We start from the raw sequence: 17,911 nt of genomic DNA, 5'->3' as shown, positions 1-17,911 counted from the left end.
CCCTTTATCTTCAATGCATAGTCATTCACAGACATACTCTTTTTCTCCACAGTATGAAGTTCATTCTTCAACTGTATCTTGCGTGCCTTGGTATGTGTTTCATAGAGTGTTACCAAGGTGTCCCATGCCTCCTTGGGGGACTTGGCATCCTGTATGTGCCCAATCATGGTGTCCTGTATACTGATAGAGAGCCAATACATAACTTTTCTAGCTCCTTGGTTCCAATCCTTGAACTCTTTCACATCTGCGACAGTCGGATTGATGTCCGTTATCTCCGGTGCCTCTTCATGCTCACCTTCTATATAGTCCCAATAGCCCTTTCCCATCAGGAAATTTGTCAGCCTAAACCTCCAAGCATGGAAGTTGTTCTTATCAAGCTTCTCAGCACAACAATCTAGTTTATGCCATCATTTGACATCTTGCGAGACACACAAATTTACCATAAACAGCACTCTGGTTTGTCCTGCACAAACTGCTGTATTTTCTGCAGCGGTACTGTAGTACACTCAAATGTCACAACCAGTGACCTCCATGTGCATACATACACCCAATGGCAACTGTTGACCTCCTTGCAGCACACATAGTGTCTGCACAACCAATCATCTATCCCACCGTGATAGCCAGTGTTTACTTTTGCTCACAGCCAAATAGTTTTTGCACATGAAATTGTCACACAAGAACTGTCATTTTAGATGACTCCTACTCTTGTCAGACCAAGAAAAATCCTCACACACACAAAACTTCAGTTTCAAAACACACACATTCCTCTCAGATCACTACTACATTGTATCTACACTCAAGACACTGAATATGCAAAGTACAAGAAACAAGAATAAGACAGATAGAATGACAAACTGCATCTTGCATTCAGAAATCTGCCATAGCTACACAGAAAATCCACCTGGTATCAAGAACGTCCATAACTGAAAAGCCTTCCCCCTTTTCAAGAACCCAACGACTTTTTAACTTCTAAGATATGAAAAGTCCCCAAAATAGACTAAGGATTCATACATATGATAAAAGTAATTCCTCCTAATGTCTAGCCTAAACACAGTTCTTAAAATAGAGTTCTGCAGAGAATCGATGACTTACCCGTAGTGCTCGAAATCACCTGCTTTCTGAAAAACGGAGGTCGTGACGCGCCCGAAATGCGTTTTCGGTCCAAAAAATGACGTTCGATAGGATAATATAGCTGCCCTATAGCTTTACTCTTGCGAAGAAAGCTCCTCAATCAGAGATCGTTTGCCGGTGCCTCCCGTAGAGCTCCTGAGAAGGGTGTAGTCACCAACACAAATAGGGAAGAGTAGTTGAAGCTCTTACCCTCGTACCACTTCCTGTGCTTCTCTTGCTTGCAGCTCATCTCTTAGCATGAACAGGCTCTGATACCATGAAAAGATACAGGCGAGAAGAGAGCTTGAGCTCTTGCAAGCACACACACACTCACAAAACCCTAAAAGAGAACACACAAGGTGAGGCTGAAAATCTTCTTCTTCTTCACACAACACTCAACACTCCATATACAAAGATCATAGTACACACAATATGAAAGGTACTCAACCAAATACATACTAGGATTCTCTATAGTGTGAACCCAACTAAATGAGCTGGCGCTATAACTATGCCAGTCTCTAGAATGGCTGTCCACACAGCCTGTCACATCCCACTGGCCGCATATCACCCATGATCTCACCAACCATGCCAGCGGTGTAAGTGTGGGGCCTATCCCCCAGGCGGGTCATCAGTGTCCACTGTCTCACTAGATGGGCTCGATATCTTAACAGTACTCGCCCAGGATACCCACACGTGCATTGAGGAAGAAAAATGAGTTGGAGTTTGTTTTCTGAACACGGGCATGGATCTGGTTGATTGGCCTTGCTGGTCTTCAAACGGATGAGTTCATGGCTCTTTTACATGGATCTTGTTGGTTGATCTTACTGATTGTCAACTGAGAGTCCATTTGTGGTTGCACAAAATGCAAGGCAGAAATCATAATCATTGAGTGGACTAGGAGAGTCCTCATCCAGTGGTTCTGTTGATAGACCAGAGAGTGGTAGACTGCGTCATAATACCAATCCTAGAAATGTAGTTCGTACATCACATAAAGGTAAATAGAAAATGCTTGAGCCCCTTGGTATGCCAGATATTTCTGCAGGGCATTCTCTTGTTGATGTATGGTGGGGAGTCTAGTGGCTCGAAGATAAGCCTTGATGAGGAGCTTAGGATTCTAGCAATGAGGACACCTGGTGTGAAGAAGGCTATGGAAGCCATGAATGCAAAGCTATGAATATCTGGAAGAAGCAAAAATCCTATGCAGAATTTGACTTATGATGGTTATGTGGCACATCACTATGCTTATATGGCAAAAGTTGTGCAGGTTGTAGAACCCACACGTTTTGATGAGGCTATTGGAAATGTGTGTTGGGAGAAAGCTATGGATGAGGAGATGGATGCATTGTATGGAAATGAGACTTGGGATCTGGTGCCATTGCCTGAAGGCAAGAAAGCTATTGGCTTGTAAGTGGGTGTATAAGGTGAAACATAATAGTGATGGCAACATAAGCAGGTACAAGGTAGTGGTGCCATTTCCTGAAGGCAAGAAAGCCATTGGTTGTAAGTGGGTGTATAAAGTGAAACATAATAGTGATGGCACCATAAGCTACAAGGCTAGATTGGTAGCCAAAGGATATGCATAGACACACGGGATTGATTATGAGGAGACATTTGCCCCGGTTGCAAAGATGGAAACTATGAGACCTGTGATTGTGCTGGCTGCAGCTAAAGGCTGGTTTTTACATCAAATGGATGTAAAAAATGTGTTCTTGCATGGAGACTTATAAAGAAGAAGCGTATATGGATTAGCCCACCAGGTTTTGAGGATACAAGTCACCCAAAGTATTTATGTAAGCTTCGTAGTAAGGCCTTGTATGGGGGGCTTAAGCAAGCTCCACGAGCATGGCATGACAAGATTTCAGAGTATCTTTTCACTATTGGTTTTCATATGGGGCAGATGCAGATCACTCCTTGTATGTGTGCAAGAGTGATAAGGGTATTGTGATCATCACCATATATGTAGATGATCTTATTGTTTGGGGTGAAAACTTGGAAGAGATTGAGCATGTGAAAAGTCTTCTCAAAAGGAAGTTTGAGATGAAGGATTTGGGAGATCTATGCTACTAATTGGGAATTGAGGTCATTCGCCTACTTGAGGGCATTTGGCTATCACAGAGACAATATGTATTGGACATGTTTTCCAAGTATGGGATGGCTGATTGTAAGTCAATCTCGGTGCCATTAGATCAAAATGGTAAGCTTAGTGCGGATGTAGGATATGTGTTGGAGGATCCCACTATGTACAGGAAGATTATGGGGAGTTTGATCTATGTGACAATCAACAGGCCAGATTTGAGTTACATTGTTGGCTTAGAGAGCCAAATTATGTAGGTTTCACGTAAACCACATCTTGACAGTTTGCGACGTACACTTTGGTATTTGAGGGCCACTATTTATTATGCATTATTTTATATAGCAGGTGTACCATTGGAGAGCTATATGGGTACACAGATGTAGATTGGGCAGGTAGCATCTCAAACAGGAGATCTACAAAGGTAGAGTACAGAGGAGCTACGATGGCAGCATTTGAGGTAGTTTAGTTATGCAAGCTACTTTGGGTTGCATGTGGAGAGAAAGGTTGTCATATATTGTGACAATCTTAGCAGTATACGGTTGGTCAGGAACCCAGTTTTCCATGCACAGATGAAACACATTGAGCTACATTACCACTTCATCAGGGAGAGAGTCTCGGTAGGCGACATCGACTTGGCCTACGTCAGCACACAGGATCAGATTGTTGACATCTTTACAAAGGCCTTAGAAGCTGAGAAGCTTCGTAGATTTTGAGATATGCTTGGAGTTCATGAGCTGGAGTTGAACTCAAGGGGGAGTGCTAAGAGATGTCAAGCTCAATATAAGCTCACATTCACAAGGCGCTTGCATGACCGTTCAACATTTATATCACTGGCGGGTTTGGTAGCTGGCATCGACATATCTTCACTGGAGATTCTACAGCTGGACTACACCGACTTGTCCACATATAGCCACTCCACTTAGCATGTTCACATTATGGACCGCTTGTATATACTCTATTATGTGTGTTAGTCATGTTATCTTTTTTGTAGACCTGTTTTGTTGTGTGAAGAAGAAGAAGAATTTTTAGCCTCTCACCTTGTGTGTTCTCTTCTAGGGTTTGTGTGAGTGTGTGTGTGTGTGTGCTAGCAAGAGCTCAAGCTCTCTTCTCCCCTACATCTTTTCAGAGCAAACCCAAGAGATGTATAGGCGTGGAAGATTTTCCTCTAGGGGTACAAGTGGAAGAATATGACTTGAAAAAGACCTCTAGAGCAAAAGGGACCTTCTTTGTCTTGGCCCCAGCTGCTCTACAGATGTGCCCCAAAGTCAGGAGGACTCGGAGAAAACTAGTTAGTACAAGGATTTCCAAGAAGGAGCAAAAGAAGAAATTAGGATAATTGAATATTGTGCGTGTCAAAGGAGACAAAGATTATCTATCTGTCATGGATGCTTGGATAAATAAATTCAAAGTGCCTAAAGTGTAAATTGATGGTGGTGGCCAAATTTGTGTTATGACTCAATAAACTATGGAAGCCTTAAGGCTTAAGGTGACTGCACCATTAGAATTCAAAGTAAGAATGGCCAATAATGCAAAGGTTAGATGTCTGGGATAAAGAGAATGTGGGGGAGAGAGAGAGCTTGCGTTTCTAGTACTCCAATGTGGCTATCACACAGCCTGTCATCCACAGGCAGCATATCGACCATAATCTCACCAACTATGCTAGTGGCATAAGTGTGGAAGGTGTCACCCAGGTGGGTCATCAATGTCCGCTCTATAGCACTAGTTGAGCTTGATATCTCAACACTCCCCCTCGAGATCAACTCCACACACTGCACTCCAAGTAAACTTGTGGAGCTTCTCTGTGCCCAATGCCTTTGTGAAGATGTCAGCTATTGTTTGCGGCATTTACCGCACACCGCAACCGCATTCTTGTACCTGCACAGTGGATAAGCTGTTATGCGCAAAAGTAAATAGGGATTCCAAAGGATGTCATTAGTAGATGTATCTATTCGGATCATCACAGATACTATTCCTATATATGGATGTAACTATATGTACGAATCAATGGAATTCTTCAATCAATGAAATCTGTTACAATGTTTTGTGTAATTTTCCATACTTGTCTTCAATCTGTGATGCTGTTAATTTAATCGTTTATCCATCTGTAAGTGTAAGAAGGTAACCAGTCTTGTAATCGCTTACTGTCACGAAGTAAATGCGATTACACTTGGCAACCACTGTGCTCGTAAATGCGCACGCATTCTCAGGGGCCTCCTGAGTTGGTGGTCCCAGTAAAACTGGGCGGCGAAGCCACCGTCTCTTTGATGAAGCTCATCATGGCTCAACGAGTAGCCCGCCTCTTTCCCCAACAAGGCCGGAGGCCAGCTAGTGGCGGCAATGGAGCCATTCCTGTCCTCCTATCCATACTGCAAAGGTGGGTGGGCATCCTTTGACACCCCAAACCTCTCCTCGGGCGGCGGTGCAATGGTTGTTTCCTTCACCACCGGTGGTTACACACGAGCCACCTGTCTCGTGATGGTCGTGCCAGCCCACAACATCAAGTATTCTAAGTTTCAGGGGAAACAAGGAGAAGATCCAGATGCACATGTTTGGCAGTTCGATAAATCTTATGGCCTGAATGTGCCTCCACCCTTTGATCCTCTCCACAAGAAATCAATTTTCGAGTCTACCCTCAGCACCAGCAAAGCATCTAGATGGTGGCTGGCAGAATACCCCATCGGGCATTTTCACGATGATGCGGTGCATTTGTCATTCCTACGCCAGTTCCGTGTGGAGAAGACAATAGCCCAAACACTAGAGCGGCTACGAGTCCTCAAGCAAGGCAAGCACACAGCGGAGGATTATGCTACAAAATTTTGAGTGATGCTGCAGCAGCGGGTTCCTCACGTGCAGTGGCCGGCCCCAGGAAGTCTTGAATGACTATTTCTTGAAGGGCTTAGCAAAGGACTTACATACGGCCCTGGCCATTGTGGACAAAGTGAATACACCACTGGCGGGGGTCATTACTCAGTCTATTCTCGCTGGGGAGTCATTGGAGGATAACGATTCCACCACCATGAGGCGATCCAAGAAGAAATCGAACAGCAGCACGTCACGGGATGCCCTCGTCGACACAACTCAGAGGAGGATTCAGACACATGGAGCTTGGATAGTGAATCGGAGGACAGTAGTAGTACAGATTCTGATGAGGCACCAGTGCGGGAGACCAAGAAATCTCACAAAAGTGGGAAGGTCAGCACGGGGCCCGCAAATCGATTGCTAAGTCCACGAAGGAAGTTTGGTGTTCTCGTTGCCGTAATCCTGGCCACCCAACAATGGAATATGCGATGAATGACAAGTGGTGTGCTATCTGTGTATCAGAAACTCCCATAACACGTCGGAGTGTTACTATAATGGGAGGGGGCACAAGGCTCGCCCCGGCAACAACCAGGTCATTAACAGTGGGAAAGACACAGAACCGCCACAACTCTCAGCCGCATGGGTACAGGTTGGGAACAATTTTGAGCAACCCTATCGCAACAACAGTGGTAGTAGAGGTGGCGGTCGTGGTCATGGTCGCAGAGGCCGAGCCATCCAAAAACTTATCTTTTCGGCACAGAGGAAGAACATTAGCGCCAAGATTGCCCAGAAGCACAAGACTATGATCAGAAGAAGGCTGAGAAACAGGCAAAAGCTGCAGGAAAACAACCGGCTGTGGCCATGGTTTAGATTGAGTCGATGGAGGCGACTCTGGATCCGGAGGTGTGCATGGTCCCACGCTCTGGTCACAAATTGAAGTCTCTCAGCCTGGCGCACAGTGCAACCACTTCTAGATTGGACCACACAGGAAGCTGTTCACCACAGCAAGTTACTTCTTGGGTGGACAAGCAAGCTCTGGAATGTGCTCTAGTGCCCGGACCAAGTAAAGTGCAGTTTCGGGATGCTGTGACTCTCATCGACGACATAGCTCAGTTGGGTAGCCTATGCACAAGCACAGAAGGATCTTCCGAAATAACCATCCCAACAGCCAAGTTTGGGCGAGAGTGAAGGATGAGATGGATTGCTCAACGCCCCCCTCCAAATCAAATTGGGTCACCTTTTTAAATTGGTTCTGAATTTTCATAAAGCACTGCTTCTGGCGGAGGAGATGGGCAAGGCGATTACACCGACTGCGGTGTCATCCTTGGGTGGCAACATTGGGCAGGTATACTAAACTGAGCATGTATAGTGATGTAATATCTTGCCCATATACCATAGCAAACCTTGTACCAATGTGTCTAGGCAAAATGTCGAGGATAGCAAGGATAGGGTAGCAAGGATATGCATCCAGTTCTCAGATTCTTCAAGCTCTAGAAGCGGTGCACACCCCTCACTCTCTCTTTTATCTTCAAGTTTCTTATGGCATGTTTGGCATAGATGGATTGTACTAGATTGCGTCGTTGTGACAGAGTCCTCTGCAAATGGTTTGCCGCTCCTGGAGCCTGCGACGACAGTTCCCATGGTGGCTGATATAAGAATTTCGAAACTTTTTGTAGGCTTATGAGGCCTCACAAATCGATCAAGTGCTGATTGATGGTGGAGCTCGTGTCAATATTACAACGGAGTCCACCTGTAAGCGCATGGGTTGGCAAGCATGGGATCCTGCACCATTTCTGGTATGCATGGCTGATCAGAGGAGAGTCATCTTGAAAGGCGTGGTGATTGAGGTGGTAGGCATACCCTTCGTCATGTCTTTTGTAGTGCTGAGCATGGAGGATTCTGCTGAGGAGTACAATTTGCTGCTGGGTCATCCTTGGTTGTGCCTGGCATAATTGGGAGCATAATTTGATGACCATCTGCAAGGGTCGCAGCAGCAAAAGAAGGTTAAATTCACTCTGAGGGAACACCGTCAACTGAGCAAGTCAGTTTAGCCTGTCATTGTTTGCGGAAATAGTGAATATGGCATATGGCTTGGATGAAGATGAAGAGGACAAATTCTTGCGGGAAAATGAGGATTTGATTCCATTTTGCTCAGTCGATGTGGCATGTATTGCTGCGGACTACCTTAGGCCTCCTGCACCTGCGGTGAGTTCAGTCACCATGGATAAAGGGAACCTTTTTGGGAAAAATTTGCTGAGTTCTAAGGAGTATGCACCTGAAGATAACATGAAAGACATTCTGGAAAAGGAGCACACTTTTGAGGCGCAAATGAACCGCATTACCCATGTCAAAGAAGATGTCTTGGAGACCATTTTTTTAGGAGATGACAAGGAGACTCAGCCTGTGAAAATTAGTACCTTGCTAGAGCCTCCATTCAAAACGGATTTGGTGGAACTTCTGCGAGAATTCTGGGATGTGTTTTCCTGGGATTATTCTAACATGAAAGGTCTGGACCCAAAGTTCTACCAACACTGCATTTACTTGAAGCCGGATGCAATACCCTCCAGGCAGCAACGTTATCGCATTAACCCGCATATAGCCAAGTAGGTCAAAGAAGAGCTGGACCGCTTGCTGAGAGTGGGATTCATAGCACCTATTTAAAACCCAGACTGGATTTCTCCTATAGTCATTGTCCCGAAGAAGAACAAGAAATTACGCATCTGTGTGGATTACAGAAAGCTTAATGCGGCCACAGTCCCAGACCCTTTTCCCTTGCCCTACATGGATTCAATTCTGGATGATGTAGCAGGGTAGGAAATGTACTCGTTTCTTGATGGATTGAATGGCTACAATCAAATCCGGATGGCACCAGAGGATCAAGCCAAAACCGTATTCATCACACCGCATGGGGGGTATGTGGTTCGGTTTGTGCAATGCACCTTCCACCTTCGAGCGCAACATGTATGAAATCTTTGGGCCCTTTCTCACTGATTTTATGCACATTTTTTTGGATGATCTGAGTGTCTTTGGCACTAGTGTGCTGCACTTGGGGCACTTGCGGCTCTGTTTTCAGTGCTGCCTAGGAGGTGTCCTTCAGTCTTAACCCGCTCAAGTGTGTTTTTGCGGTGCGAAGTGGCAAATTGCTGGGTCACATCATTTCCCAGGATGGCATTGCAGTTGGATGGATATGGATGTGTATGTGAAGAATGGATGTGAATGTGTATGTGAAGAATGGATATGGATGTGTATGTGAATAAAGGATGTGAATGTGTATGTGAAGAATGGATATGGATGTGTATGTGAAGAATGGATGTGAATGTGTATGTGAAGAATGGATGTGAATGTGTATGTGAAGAATGGATGTGGATGTGTATGTGATGAAAATGGATGTGGATGTGTATGTGATGAAAATGGATGTGGATGTGTATGTGAAGAATGGATGTGGATGTGTATGTGAAGAATGGATGTGAATGTGTATGTGAAGAATGGATATGGATGTGTATGTGAAGAATGGATGCCAACGTGTATGTGAAGAATTGATATGGAGGTGTATGTGCAGAATGGATGTGGATGTGTATGTGAAGAATCGATGTGGATGTGTATGTGAAGAATGGATGTGGATGTGTATGTGAATAATGGATGTGTATGAGTATGTGAAACAATGGATGTGGTTGTATGTGAAAGAATGGATGTGGATGTGTATGTGAAAGAATGTGATGTGACATAAATATATGTGGATGTGAAGTGATAGATACGAATGTATGGATAGATGTGAGTAGTCGTACATATGAACGATTGCATGGATGTGGATGAATGTGATGAGATGTGTATAAATGAGATATGATGTGGATAGAAGTGATGTGATATAATGTGGATAGAATGTATGTGATGGGATGGTTATGAGAATGAATGTGGTGGATATGAATGAAGAATGTGATGTGATGGATGTGAATAGATGTGATGTAAATAAATGTGATGGACGTGAATAGATGTGCTGTGATGTGAATCAGGATGTGAATAAATTTGATATGATGTCATGTGAATCGGGATGTGAGTGAATGAGATGTGATGTAAATTGGGATAGATGTGATATGTGATGTGAATGAATATAATGTGACGAGATGTGGATATGGGTAGATGTGTACAATAAATTTGAGAAATAATATTGGGGAGGAAACCTTTTGAGGAAAAACATAGGGCGATGGAATTAAGAAACTAGTGAGAGATCTTATGCGGATAAATGAGAAAAGATGTGATGAGATGGAAAATGATGTGATGAGAATGGGAATACATATGAAATAAATGAGGATTGATGTGGAACAATGTGGAAAGATGAGAGTTTGTTATAGAAACTGTATTTATGACCTATTTTTAAATGACTGTTTTATGTCAAAAATGCTGGGGTAGCATTTTGACCGTCTTGTGAATGAGGTCGTGATGGAGACCTATCTGATAAAGTTGCATCAGCTGACGGGAGTCAACGGAGGATGTCTCGCGTAGCAAGGTCGGCCGAGGACTTGACCAGCCTCGGTTCGATTTAAATGGTAAGCTTCCGATACGGTGGATGAGGGACTAAGGAAGTGGCCTATGAGTGAAGCACTAGGTGACATGCGAACGATCCTAAAGGGTGTTGACCATATAGTGCTCGGGCTCTGAGTCGCCAAAGATACCCACACGTATGTCGTGGAAGATATTGGAACAAGGAGTAAGAGTTGTTTTCTGAATTCTGGCATGGATCTGGTTGATTGACCTTGCTGGTCCTCAATGGATGAGTCCATGGCTCTTTTATATGGATCTGTTGATTGATCTTGCTCATCTTCAACGGAGATTCCATTTTGATTTTTTTAAGTGAATATATTGCCGGGTACTATGAGAGCTAGGAACTATAAAAAAGGACCCTAAGTGGACAAGTGGTGAGCGTTCTCGTTGCCAATAATGCCATAGGTACACCGATGAAGGAAAAATTAGAAATTAGGATTCAACCGGATATTTTGGAAGATTATGACCAGTGATACTATAGTTTCATTAAAACATTGTTTTAAAGACAGATGATTCTCTGAAAAAGGCAAATTCATATTGGGTGTGTAAGTGGTGTGACTAGTTTTAAGTTTGCATGAATATCCGGCTAGGGGGCCTAGTAACTCTTTTCCCTGGTACCCGAGACAAAACCTCACCAAATTCTTAAATGGATCCCATCACTACAGTGGTTGAGCGGTTGGCTAACCCACGAGAATTGTGATAGTGCCCAAGAAGAACGAAAAAGTCAGAGTGTGTGTAGAACTCAAAAATTTGAATGCCGCGGATGACACAGATGGGGTTAGGCTTGACTGATGGATCCCTAATATGAGACTCAATTCTGTTATGGTACGATAGATGAAGTAAATCCCGTATAAAAATTGTTCTATGGAAAAGAATCAACGGTTCTGCCTCTCAATGAGGAAAAAAGCATTGGTCTCTTTAATCCAAGTGCGTCTTTTCCTTGATTTAACTATGGGACTTACGGGTTCGGTCATATCATTTCAGTTAATTAAGACTCTTGACTATGTTAGAGTAATTCCCACCATTTTTGCATCTAAAAGAAATATTCTAATTGATCCATGTACATATTCACCTATGAATATGCATGGATATCAATGATATTAATCATTAAAATTGATTTCTATGCATAGAAAGATGCATAAAGGAATTTGTTTTATTACAAAAGTGTTATTCTCATTAAATTTGATTTTTATGCATAGAAGGATGCATAAAGGAATTTTTTTAATTACAAAAGTGTTATTCTCATTAAATTTGATTTTTATGCATAGAAAGATGCATAAAGGAATTTTTTTAATTACAAAAGCATTATTCTCATTAAATTTGATTTTTATGCATAGAAAGATGCATAAAGAAAATTTGTTTATAACAAAAGTGTTATTCTCATTAAATTTGATTTTATTTGTTTATAACAAAAGTGTTATTCTCATTAAATCTGATTTTATTTGTTTATTACAATAGTGTTTTTCTCATTAAATTTGATTTTTATGCATAGAAAGATGCATAAAGGAACTTTTTTTATTACAAAAGTGTTATTTTAATTAAATTTGATTTTTATGCATAGAAAGATGCATAAAGGAATTTTTTTAATGACAAAAGTGTTATTCTCATTAAATTTGATTTTTATGCATAAAGGATTTTTTTAATTAGAAAAGTGTTATTCTCATAGAAAGATGCATAAAGGAAATTTTTTATTACAAAATTGTTACTCTCATTAAATTGATTTTATGCATAGAAGAATGCATAAAGGAATTTTTTTAATTACAAAAGTGTTATTCTCATTAAATTTGATTTTTATGCATAGAAAGATGCATAAATGAATTTTTTTATTACAAAAGTGTGATTCTCATTAAATTGATTTTATGCATAGAAAGATACATAAAGGAAATTTTTTTATTACAAAAGTGGTATTCTTATTAAAATTGATTTTTATGCATAGAAAGATGCATAAAGGAATTTTTTTATTATGAAAGCGTTATTCTTATAGAAATTGATTTCTATGCATAAATAGATGCATAAAGAAATTCTTTTTATTTTAAAAGGTTTATTCCTATTAAATTTGATTTTTATGCATAAATAGATACATAAAAGGATTTTTTAAAAGTGTTATTCCCATTGAAGTTGATTTTTATGCATAAAAGGATTTTTTATATAAAAGTGTTATTCCCATTGAAGTTGATTTTTTATGCATAAATAGATGCATTAAAAAAATTTATATCAAAATTAGAATTCTCTTAAATTCCATGTGTAAATTCTATGGGTATTTGATAAATGAATAATTAAATACTCTAAGAGAGAAATTTCTATCGTTTTATATTCACACGGATTGTAAAAAGAGAATTCAGGAAATCTATCGAAATCAAAATATTCAGATAAATGATTAATCTATTCCTCATTGGAATTCGTATCTAATTTAGAAATCATTTAAGTGAATATTCAAAGAAAGAAATTCAGTAAAATAGACTGAATTATCAAACCTTTTCGAGAGAGATAGATGAGGAAAAATCCTATCTGATTCGAACCTTGAATCAGACTATGACCAAGACCAAACTCTTTCGTCACTTTCGAGGAAAGAAGGTGTGTCTAGTTTAGTAAAATACACTCAAAACTCCCGCCAAATCTGAAACTAAGTTTGAGACCCTTCAAATTGATCTGTGGATCAAGGTTATAGAATTCGAGGAAATCTGGTATAAAATTCAGAATTCCGATTAAGAAGTTTTAAGGATACTGATTCAAGGAATCCACCTTGTATTCAAAAGAAAATCAAACTGTAAACTTGTATAGAAATAAGATGTGATGAGATGTGATGTGAATCAGATAGATGTGAATGAATGGATGGATATGATGTGATGTGAATAGATGTGATGTGATGCGATGTGAATCAGAGAGATGTGAATGAATAGATGGATGTGGATGTGTATGTGATGAAAATGGATGTGGATGTGTATGTGAAGAATGGATGTGGATGTGTATGTGAAGGATGAATATGGATGTGTATGTGAAGAATGGATGTGAATGTGTATGTGAAGAATGGATATGGATGTGTATGTGAATAAAGGATGTGAATGTGTATGTGAAGAATGGATATGGATGTGTATGTGAAGAATGGATGTGAATATGTATGTGAAGAATGGATGTGGATGTGTATGTGAAGAATGGATGTGGATGTGTACGTAATGAAAATGGATGTGGATGTGTATGTGATGAAAATGGATGTGGATGTGTATGTGAAGAATGGATGTGAATGTGTATGTGAAGAATGGATATGGATGTGTACGTGAAGAATGGATGCGAACGTGTATGTGAAGAATTGATATGGAGGTGTATGTGCAGAATGGATGTGGATGTGTATGTGAAGAATGGATGTGGATGTGTATGTGAAGAATGGATGTGGATGAGTATGTGAAACAATGGATGTGGTTGTATGTGAAAGAATGGATGCGGATGTGTATGTGAAAGAATGTGATGTGACATAAATATATGTGGATGTGAAGTGATAGATATGAATGTATGGATAGATGTGAGTAGTCGTACATATGAATGATTGCATGGATGTGGATGAATGTGATGAGATGTGTATAAATGAGATATGATGTGGATAGAAGTGATGTGATATAATGTGGATAGAATGTATGTGATGGGATGGTTATGAGAATGAATGTGGTGGATATGAATGAAGAATGTGATGTGATGGATGTGAATGGATGTGATGTAAATAAATGTGATGGACGTGAATAGATGTGATGTGATGTGAATCAGGATGTGAATAAATTAGATATGATGTCATGTGAATCGGGATGTGAGTGAATGAGATGTGATGTAAATTGGGATAGATGTGATATGTTATGTGAATGAATATAATGTGATGAGATGTGGATATGGGTAGATGTGAGTGGAAGAGATCTTAGGCAGATAAATGAGAAAAGATGTGATGAGATGGAAAATGATGTGATGAGAATGGGAATACATATGAAATAAATGAAGATTGATGTGGAAAGATGAGAGTTCGTTATAGAAACTGTATTTATGACCTATTTTAAAATGACTGTTTTATGTCAAAAATGCTCGGGTAGCATTTTGACCGTCTTGTGAATGAGGTCGTGGTGGAGACCTATCTGATAAAGTTGCATCAGCTAACGGAGAGTCAACGGAGGATGTCTCGCGTAGCAAGGCCAGCGATTTAAATGGTGAGCTTCCAATACGGAGGATGAGGGACTAAAGGAAGAGGCCTATGAGTGAAGCACTAGGTGACATGCGAAGGATCCTAGAGGGTGTTGACCATATGGTGCTCGGGCTCTGAGTCGCCAAAGATACCCACACGTATGTCGTGGAAGATATTCGAACAAGGAGTAAGAGTTGTTTTCTGAATTCTGGCATGGATCTGGTTGATTGACCTTGCTTGTCCTCAATGGATGAGTCCATGGCTCTTTTATATGGATCTGTTGATTGACCTTGCTGGTCCTCAATGGATGAGTCCATGGCTCTTTTATATGGATCTGTTGATTGATCTTGCTGATCTTCAACAAAGATTCCATTTTGATTTTTTTAAGTGAATATTTTGTCGGGTACTATGAGAGCTAGGAACTATCAAAAAGGCCCCTAAGTGGATAAGTGGCGAGCGTTCTCGTTGCCAATAATGCCATAGGTACACCGATGAAGGAAAAATTGGAAATTAGGATTCAACCGGATATTTTGGAAGATTATGACCAGTGATACTATAGTTTCATTAAAACATTGTCTTAAAGACAGCTGATTCTGTGAAAAAGGCAAATTCATATTGGGTGTGTAAGTGGTGTGACTAGTTTTAAGTTTGCATGAATATCCGGCTAGGGGGCCTAGTAACTCTTTTCCCTGGTACCCGAGACAAAACCTCACCAAATTCTTAAATGGATCCCATCACTACAGTGGTTGAGCGGTTGGCTAATCCACGGGACTTGTGGATGGGGTTAGGCTAGACTGATGGATCCCTAATATGGACTCAATTCTGTTATGGTACGATAGATGAAGTAAATCCCGGATAAAAATTATTCTATGGAAAAGAATCAACGGTTGTGCCTCTCAATGAGGAAAAAAGCATTGGTCTCTTTAATCCAAGTGCAAGTCTTTTCCTTGATTTGACTATGGGACTTACGGGTTCGGTCATATCATTTCAGTTAATTAAGACTCTTGACTATGTTAGAGTAAATTTATCTTGGAGGAATCACCCGTGCTTTTCGGGCGAGGGAAGTTTTTCCGGGTTCGTTAGAAGAACTGATGGATTTGTCTCTTGTCCGGGTATCCGTGGTCGGCGAGGCCTCGAGTGAGGGACCCTACCTCGCACGCCAAGAAGCGCTACTTCCGCTGCTGCTAGCATGCTTGGATTCGTTGCGCGGTGGGGATAGGGATCTTTCAGCTAGTATCAGAGCAAATTGGCTAAAGTGAATCAAATCAGAAGCCAAAAATGTCAAAAATTTATGAAGTTACAGTAAAAGGTTGGAATTGTGTGATGAAATTTATACAAATTGATATTCAGAATGAAGATTCATAAATAGGTAACTGGGTCTTCAAAAGGAAGTACTGCAATTGTATGGAATCCCTGACTTGCTTGAGGCCTAGACATGATGGTATTTACCTTAAAATTCCAAGGACCGTGACTACCCATATATACTGAGGGTATAACTGTAGCTCTTTACTGGCGGTATATACGAGTAAATCTAAGACCTTGAAATTATAAGCAAAATGCTTTCTAGATGATGAATTCGAATGTGGTTGATATGATTTTAAAATTTTGGTTGAGAACTCATGAGTTGATTTGGATTCTGATTGAAAAATGATGATTCTTGAATTTTGGTTGGAAAGCGATAAGCTGAGCAAAACCACAATGAGGACGAATGGGACGAGTCCCTGTGATGATGTTCATAACTGGAATGATGATAATGACTTCAGCAAATCACTATGAGATTAGTGGATTGTGCTGATAGATTGCTACTGTTAACACTTGACCTAGTGGATCAAGTTAAGGGATGACAAATTAAAAACCTGTATAATTGAAATTCCCATGGAGGATTGTTCAAATGGAAAACTCGGTCTAATGGATCATTATCGTGTTAAAGATATGAATGATATGATCTGAATAAACTATTATCTATTGATGAGTTCTCTATAAGGGATCTTTATCCCAGGATTCTGTTGGGTTCACCAGACTATAAGGAACCCCAGAATTAGTTGGATCTTAAGGAAAAGAGTTGTCCTCTAGTTTGCGAGATGAGGACATCTCGTGTTTTTTAAGTGGGGTAGGATGTAAGATTCCTCCCTCCAGCTTTTGAGGTCTGTAGGTGTAAGAACCTCCCCTTCTGATCTTATAATTATTCCCCTCTCTGAAATAAAAGAAAGATCTTTTTTACCCTATTTTGGCTTGAAGAGAGAAAATGTCTAGAGGGAGGTAATTCAGAATTGAGATGTTTTTGGATATAAAAATCCTCCTAGTGTCTAAAATGGTTTCCATTGAAATAGAAATTCAAAAAGAACTTTCCAATGTGCAATTGGAATTAATTGAAAAATAGATAGAAAGGACCTTAGCCTAAGGGTCCATATTTTAAAAAAAAAATTAGATTATGGTCCAATTAAGGTTCCTATGGACCAATAAGATTAATCCAAATGTAGGGAGGAGATAAATTGAAGAATAAAAGAAAACCCCCCAAAAAATGAGTAAATCCTCACATAAGATGAAGAGTGGACTAAGGACTAAAGAAAATAATTAAAAACTGAATTTCGACACCTCAGTGTGGGGATCTCCCCTCATGAAGTAGGCGCCTTTTTCTCACCCCCAATTTGTAATCAATAAAGTGAGATATTTTCATCTCTCCTCTCTCCTATTTCAAAACTAGATCCAAAAAGTAACCTGAACTAACCCAAAAATGGTCAAAAATTGACCAAACTGATCTGGAAAATTCTAGAATCAGTATGCTTGGTTAGAGGCTCACTTTTTCCTATAAATAGAAGCCCCCTCCTTTGTAAAAGCTTAATAGTGTTTATGCACTGTTACTCTAGTCATGTCCCATTTACATTGAATTTTTTAATAATTCAATTGTTTTTGGCCTAATCCTCTCCAAAGTGAATTGGTGGCCACTCTTGCTCCAAACAAGAGTAGAACCCTCAATCCCTCAAAAGCCAAAGGAGAGCTTATAAGCTCTATGTAAGTTAATTTTCTTACTTTGTTTAATGAAAAATCTATGGTTTTCTTGATTTTTTATGTTTTGAAATGTTTGAATTAAATTCAAATGCTATGCCTTTGATAAAAAGGCCATCCCCTTCTCTTCTTTACATTCGAACCTTTCTCAATTCTAGAAAGATTAACTAAGGGATTAGTTAAACTCTTCTTATTGTTTACTCTCTTGCATTTAGAAAATGCTA

This window comes from Cibotium barometz, chromosome 18, assembly GCF_041138505.1.
Source record: "Cibotium barometz isolate CiBa-2024 chromosome 18, ASM4113850v1, whole genome shotgun sequence".
NCBI classification, from domain to species: Eukaryota; Viridiplantae; Streptophyta; class Polypodiopsida; order Cyatheales; family Cibotiaceae; genus Cibotium; species Cibotium barometz.
This window is presented reverse-complemented; position numbering follows the sequence as displayed.